Below are 5883 nucleotides of genomic sequence, written 5' to 3' on the forward strand. Positions count from 1 at the left end.
AAGTTTTAGTGGAGATTAGCAGATTTGTAATATGATTAAATGGGCTATTATTTAGTATGTTTAAATAAAAGAGTTTAAAAAGATTTAAATAACCTTTTCTTAATTGTTTCTTCCTAGAGTTCATTGCAGCTAAATCAATTACTTTAGCTTATATCATCTCAACCTGGAAAAATGAGACCATTGTATATGAGAGAATATTGAAATCAGATGACTGTAAAAATCATAAATCATAAGTTTCATAATTATAAGTTTATTTGTCAAGCATATATAAGATAACAGGTAAAAGTCTAAACATAATTTGAATACATGAAAAGAGTAAGTAAAAAGGAATATTAGGACAGGAACAGTAGGCACACTGGTGCACGTATGCAAGCCCCTTAAAACTAAAGATTTATTTCACCCTGAGAGAGACATCTTAGGCACCGCTGGGATTCGAACCCAGGATCTCCTGTTTACTAGACAGGTGCTTTAACCAGCTAAGCTACGGTGCCCAAATGATTTGAGTTGAAATAGATGTTCTCTTCTCCCAAAGATCTGAGGAGCTTCTTCTTGGTTACTGATTTAGCTGCTGATTTGTTTTTACAAGTTTGATTGTAATCTGTTTTAATGAAGTGTTTTAAAGACATTTTTATTACTTCTTCCTTCCTTCCCTCCTTCTTCCCTCTTTCCCTTACTTCTCTCCTGAACTGTTTTCTTTAGCAAAAAGGAAAAGATATAAAATCAATAAACAGGCAACTGTGGAAAAATAATAATTGTACTGAAATACTTGGATCTCATATGTCAATGTTGTATCTCTTAAATGAAACACACCAGCAAATACATCAGCAAACAATGAGAAAATGCTCACTGCAGCATACATCTCAGTGACAATATTAGAAATAAAAACACTTGAAAAATCTATATGTTGCCTCTTCTCAGAATAAACTTATTAGGAATCCTGTAGTTTCTTAAAATCAGTGAAAACTTTGCAGGAGGTACAAGTATGTTTATTTCCCCATCCTTCCATTATATAGCAAGTACTTGTGATATTTGAGTATACCAACTTACACCCATTGAATTACTATTATTAAATATTTTCTCTTGCTGTACCATTACAAAAGATGCTTTATAGAAAGTTCAATAGCGTCAAACCAAAAATATATTAAGAATCAAAGCTGCCGATATTCAAGACAATGCTAGAAAAGGAGACAGAATATATACAGTGGAGAAAATATTAGGAAGCAATGTTAAATGCACAAATGTTTACTCACATTCATATTAAAAAGAATTGAATGTCCCTTTCCTCCCATACTAAATTCCATGTATAATATGGGTCGTAGAACAAGGTTATCAGATTTGGACTGCAAAATCCAGATGATTGCTAAATAGCAGCAAAGAGTTAGGCTTTTATTTATCCTTTTGCTAATGGGCTTATTTTACCTACAGTCAACTGAATTATTGCAAGTTAAACCTGGTAGTGCTACTTCAGAATGCAGCAGATTTGGGTGTTAATTGTATATAAGGAGAGGATTATTAATACATTAACAATAGAATAGCACTAACAAAATGTCATTGTTGGTTCCAACCTTTCAATATATCCAGAAAATACTGCTGTTATTGCTGCTGTTGATATCCTAATTCTCCAGAAAACATTTTTCTGTTTCTGTTTTTGTACTGCCAAGTCTCTGCAAGCAATAGTGAAGCATCATTTGAAGACGTGGGTTGCTGAGCTAGATTTTCAGAAAGAACATAGAAAAGAATTATAGGAGAGCACACTGACTATTACTTTTTTAGAGTTAATAATGTTTGGAATTTATATACAGTAATAAAGACCAAATATATTGGCTGTGTTAATGACTGTTGATTTTGATACCTTCCTTGGCTGCTATGTATTTTAATCTTTGTAAATGTGGTTTAATTGTTTTTAATTTCATTTCAATATTGTTCACTGCCCAGAGTCAGTTGCCAAGATGGGTGAGCATACAAATTACTTAAGTAAAGAAATAGTACAAATATTCAAGATGATTTTTCTAATTACTTGAATTTTTTTTCTGAGAAATGGTACAGTTGATGTCCCATTGCACATAGCAAATTAATTCCTCTGATTGGAGAGCAGGTGGAAAAGGAAACTGATGAAATTCCTAGGAAAAACATGAATAATGGGGAAAGGCTTAAGAAATTAATTCAAAAACAATACAGTATTATTTTTATTTGCTTAACGCATTGTAAGCCGCCCTGAGTCTCCGGAGAAGGGCGGCATATAAATCAAATTAAAAAAAAAAATTGTTCAGAAGAAGATTTTTCAGAGATTTTTCTATGTTACTGTTCCTTATTCTAGCCTTTATAATATGAATGGCCAGTGGGGAAATGTAAAATTCATTACTACCAGTTCTGTAGGTGTCGCTTGGTGTGGGTGACTAGGTGGGCGTGGCCAACTTTTTTAAAAAAAAATTTTTTAAAAGCATTTTTTCTCAACCGGCCAAAGAGGTTGTAGAAAAAAATGCTTTTAAAAGTAAAAAAAAACCAGCCTCTGATGATCGCGCAGTTCAGCTGGGCATTGGCGGCGGAGCAGGGGGGCAGGGATTTTTGCTACCGGTTCTCCGAACCACCCGCCACCATTACTACTGGATCGGGTGATCTGGTCCAAACCAGGAGCATTTCACCCCTGGATGGAAATAGTCATTGTATATTATAATTTTTCATCATTTACATTTATATTTATTGATGTAAACATAGTTTTATTTACTAAGTCTTCAAACATAATTCTTACATTTTAAACAATAATGATTAAAAACTGTAAAGAAATGTTCTATAAAAGAATGAATTATATACTTTTGAAAACAAAGCTTGTTTAATATTATTTACATTAAATTATATGTCACACTAAAAACTACAATAGAGTTCCTTTCTTAAACACAACTGCTACATTATACCCGATACATGACACCAAGTATGATGTAATATCAGGGGTGGGTTCTACTTACCTTTACTACTGGTTTGCAACGGGGCCGCATTCTGATGATGTCAGGGTTGGTGGGCAGAGCTTCCCTCCAGTTTTACTACCGGTTCTATAGAACCGGTCTGAACCGGGGACAACCCACCACTGTGTAGTATGTATTTTGTGTTTTTTGCATAAGCCACTCATCAATGCATAGTTTTGTAAATGCAGGAGACATTTGAAAAATGGCACGAATTTCTTTCATTGGGGATTGCAATGATTATTGCTTCAGAATTGTTTTAAGAATATGCCTTAATAGGATTGGTACATAGTGAAAAATAAAATAATATTAGTAAATAAAAATCATATTCCTGGCAAAGCTATCCCTCTTTCCCTGAAGAGTTCAGAATGGGAATTTAGTACCCTTTATTTAGAAATTCACATATTAATTTCAATCTTGCTAAGTGAAGTAGTTTCTATTTTTCTTCTTTCTGTCAACACAACATTATAATTCTCTGTTACATGAAAAATAAGGTTCAGGTTGCTCAGCTCTATTACAGACAAGCACATAGGTAAACAGACAGACATTGTCACATTGCTGATTCCGCCAGTGAATCACTGTAAGGATGAAAGGTAGAGTATTGCAAGCCATAGTTGCATATTTCATTGTGCTTGACAGGCACGGTAATTTAAAATAGTATTTTTTTTTTTTAAAGAAAAATTGATTCTTTAAAGAAAATAGCTTTGTAAGGAATGGTTAGGGACCAATCATATACTTTTTCAGTATGCCAGATGTCACAGTAGTAGAATAAAATATTAATGTAGGTTGAGCCATTGTTTGATTTAACTTACCATTCAACAGCTCAGTGCTGGTTTTTTACAAATTAGTAAGCTGTTCACACTTTTAATAGATCTCTAATAAATGATATACTTATCTTGAGCACCTGTTCAAAGAGCCTACTCAGCCTCGGGTTGTGGAATAAAATTGCATTTAAATGTTAAAAAATGTCTAAATTGTATAAAAATGTATATGGCTATGATATGTAAACTCCCTTAAGAGGATTACAAAAAAGTGGCCATATATGACCAGACTACACTATATGGTGGTAGTTTGGTCATACATTATGTGTGCTGAATTGGTGCTATATTATATTGTCTATGGGCATTGCCTGGTTTAATGAAAAATAATGTTCATTCTTCATGCTGACAGCCAGCATGGAGTAAGATGATAAAATGCTGGACAAGGAATGCTCTTGTCCTCCAGTCAACTGGATGTTTTTTCGCTACTAGATGGCTCAGTGTCTAAGATGCTGAGCTTGTTGATCGAAAGGTTGGCAGTTCACTGGTTTGAATCCCTAGTGCCGCATAATGGGGTGAGCTTCTGCCAACCTAGCAGTTTGAAAGCACATAAAAAATGCAAGTAGAAAAATAGGGACCACCTTTGGTAGGAAGGTAACAGCGTTCTGTGCGCCTTTGGTGTTTAGTCATGCTGGCCACATGACCACGGAGACGTCTTCGGACAGTGCTGGCTCTTCAGCTTTGAAACGGAAATGAGCACCACCCCCTAGAGTCGGGAATGACTAGCACAATTGTGCGAGGCGAACCTTTACCTTTACCTTATTCTCTCACCCAAAATTTTTGTCAGGTATCTTGCATTGATTAGCATGATTAGTATCATGCTTTGATAGCTCCGCAAAGTTCAAAAAAACCACAAGCTCAGAAGAACAATAATGCTGATTCTATTAGCTGAACTGAATTACTGAAGATAGTACAGCAGATCCCACCAAGAACAGGCAATCAGGGCAGGCAGAGTTTCTGTGGATTCACAGCGAAAGAGCAAATAGGCCTTTACAACTGGCTATATAGACAAGAGCCCTGCTCATCCCTGCTTAGTTGCCTTTGGTCTGCATAAAAGACCATCTTGCCTCTGAAGATGTAGTTGTTAGGAAAGTTGTTAGGAAATCTGTTCTTTAGACCACAGTCACTGAATCCTACAGTCCAACTCTGCTGAATGGTTTCAGTCAAGGCATGAGAAAATTTTGCCATGGATGAGAAATAAAAAGGGGAATCCATCACCCTTAAAATGTAGCACCTGCTCATTCTATACATACAAGAGGCAGATGTAGTGGACAAAAAGGATGAGATAAATTTATTCGTGAACACGTTTATCCTTTGTGACCATGATTTATTAAGACAGGAATGGCCCTAAGCTTTATTTTTTGGGCTCTCAGAGACCATGTAAAAAATTGGCAGCAAACTCATTGTACGAACAAATTCAGGTCTCCAAACTGCTTTTATCAGAAAACAATATCTTTTTGAACACCCAAAGAGTTGCCTACCCAGAGGGGGGAGTAGAAAGCAGAAACTGAAGATAGTTCAGTTTAATCAAATATTTTAATTTCTTTGCTTGACAAAAAATGGACACGAAGCAACCATATAACTATTCACCCACCTTTGTTTTTTTTCAGTTTAGAAACCTCAGGGTGGTGACATTATGAAATGACTATGCTTCATAAAAATTTAGCTATGCAGTGCTAAGATATCAGTGTGCCAAGATTTTTTTCGCTGAATGATGATAAGGAATGTTAAAGAGGTAGGGCTGACAATTTCCTTGTAAACAAACATGTATTATATTGTGATTAATTCTTCCAGGACTCCTAATATGAATTTGCTATAAGCTACATAAAGAATACAATTAATTGTTTTGATAGAGTGAATGTGATAATTTTTTGTCTTCCTAAAATCATAGTAAAGCAAAACAAACAAACAAACAAACAAACAAACAAACAAACAAACAAACACAATCCTATGTTTTTAGAAGTACCACTCACAGTTAAAAGACATTAACCTGAAGATGGATGCTATTTAATCAATAGTTTCATTTTAAAAGTTGCTTTGTGATATTTATAACCCAATATCTCGTTCTCTTGATTTGTCGGCCTGTTTTAAAACGACAAGTTTGTATA

General features: G+C 34.8%; 1 non-coding gene across 1 annotated transcript; it reads right to left on the reverse strand.

Moving 5' to 3' along the window:
- Positions 1-417: 417 nt before the first annotated feature.
- On the reverse strand, positions 418-491 carry TRNAT-AGU (transfer RNA threonine (anticodon AGU)). Its single transcript has one exon. It is a non-coding gene; the product is annotated as a tRNA-Thr (tRNA).
- Between the last annotated feature and the right edge of the window lie 5392 nt (positions 492-5883).

This window comes from Pantherophis guttatus, chromosome 8, assembly GCF_059756535.1.
Source record: "Pantherophis guttatus breed Tessera chromosome 8, ASM5975653v1, whole genome shotgun sequence".
Taxonomy (NCBI): Eukaryota; Metazoa; Chordata; class Lepidosauria; order Squamata; family Colubridae; genus Pantherophis; species Pantherophis guttatus.